The following is a 2,275-nucleotide window of genomic DNA, read 5'->3' as shown; positions in this document are numbered from 1 at the left end:
CCGGGCGTACTCGGCTGAAGCGAGACTTGTGTTCTGCCCTTCATTTAGACGTAATAGTGTGGCCCATGGTGGGCATGTTTCTCAGCGAAGTTTTTACAGGCAGTGACGAGCGGCGGCCATGACAGTGCGTGACGTAGGAGCACAAGTCTATGATTATTGGTCCGTAGAAACTGTCCCCGTTTCTGTCACATGGTAGTCAGAACAGTAACCCAGTGTCTGCAGATTAGTTGCTCTTTCTGACTTATGTCATAATTTCTGAACGTTTGACACACTATCTGGTGACTTCATGTGTGATATTCTATTTATAGCAATCTAGTACGACGGCCTTAATCATTTCCCAAAGCTTACACAACGTTTCGAATCAAAGTCTGGGGTGTAAAGATTGGGGTCTTCACCATAGCACCAGAAGACATTTGTTCGTTTCCCGAGCAAGCAAGTTATCTTGTCGAGCTTCCCCCTCTTCTTCTTCTTCCTCATTCTCGATGACAGCAGCTAGACAGTCCGTCCGATGTCGCGCACAAACTGTGCAGTCCGCTTCAAATCTGAGAGACTGCCATAGAGCTTTCTCTCAAGGGGAGTCACATTCTGCCACGTCTGTATTATAATCGAGAATTTCTGTCTGTTCACTGGGGCGCTGCATCCCACTCAGCAGAGGTTGATCTTGAAAGGCAAGGACGCAACAGCCCGCCTCCTATATGATACGATCTGTGTCCGTAACAACCAACACTCTGTGTCCTTTTTCCGCTTCTGTAGGTTAGAGTCCATTTTTCCAGTTTGCTGTGATCAATATTTCAGAAGCCCTACCCCCACCCCACCCCCCGCCAAACCTCCACCAACCAACACATGCACGCACACACACACACACACTTGCACGCACACGCACACGCACACACTCGCACACATACACACGCACGCACACACATACACACACAAACACATACACACTCGCACACACTCACACATACATACACACACACACATACGCACACACACACACTCACACATACACACACACTCACGCACACACACACGCACACACACAAGCACACACATACACACACTCGCACACACACACACACACATACACACACACGCACACACATACCCGTATACACACACGCACACACACACACTCACATATACACACACTCGCACACACACACATACACGAACACACACACTTGCACGCACACACGCACAAACACAAACACACACACACACACACACACACACACACACACACACACACACACACACAATGGTATTGTTGCAATCACCTGGACACAGGACCTGTAACCGCGCCATTATCTGACCTGGGTCAGTGGTCAGTGGGGAAGGAACAGATGTCCACCTCTCAGCCTCACAACACGATGAGCATGGCATCGATCAATCTCTATCGGTTGGGCTGGTCGGCTAGGTTCCCGATTATTGAAAGCAAGGAATCGTAGGAATCGACTCCGAACCCAATTACTTACTTTCTAATGATGTGATTTCTTCCAGTGGTTACCTGGTTGGCTCCGAACATTTTCAGGGTTAAGGATAACCTTGATTTCGGAACACTACGAAGCAGCAACGTTTATTTTTCAAAAATAAATATTTTAAAAAGATTTTAATTATTAAAGTAACTGCTAACCGTTGGTTTTCGTAAAAAGGAGTCGGAACTTTTCTCGGTAGAATTAATCGTGGCAATCGGTTCTGGAATATATCGATTCTTTGACCAGCTCTAGCTATCGAAAATGCGATGACCAAATTTTCGTCCCGAATCTATATTCGGCCCTAACAAGAGTTTACAGATCTATACAAAGCCAATTTACCTCTTGGAAATTGGTTTGGTGTTGTTCGGGTAATTCCTTAATTGAAACTTGGGTGAGATTTTAAAAAAGAGTCACTGAGAAGTTTCGTGTGACAGTATCTAAAATTGTTAAACACACTGAGATGTAAAAAAGAAGAATGGGTTAATTCACGAAACTGGTTTTTGATTTCGAGATCTGATTTCTGTTACGATAGTAGAAGTAATGCACTTTGGATACGTAGCCACTATCTATGGTCCTCCAGATTTGGCTGAATTTCCTTGAAAGTGTTTATTCTTCTATCCAGACTTTTATTCAGAGTTTGTACCTTCTCGGCTCAACGAGATTTTGACTTCTTGCGTAATTCGTATTTGTTTTGCTATCGTTACTGTTTGTGTATCTTGTTGGCGGTGTCTTTGTTGTTTTTGTAGTGCAGTTATGAAAGAGAGAGAGAGAGAGAGTGAGAGAGTGTGTGAGAGAGAGAG

The sequence above is a fragment of the Aplysia californica genome, unplaced genomic scaffold (assembly GCF_000002075.1).
Source record: "Aplysia californica isolate F4 #8 unplaced genomic scaffold, AplCal3.0 scaffold00422, whole genome shotgun sequence".
Classification (NCBI taxonomy): Eukaryota; Metazoa; Mollusca; class Gastropoda; order Aplysiida; family Aplysiidae; genus Aplysia; species Aplysia californica.
The sequence above is the reverse complement of the archived record's forward strand: the minus strand, read 5'-3'. Positions refer to the sequence as shown.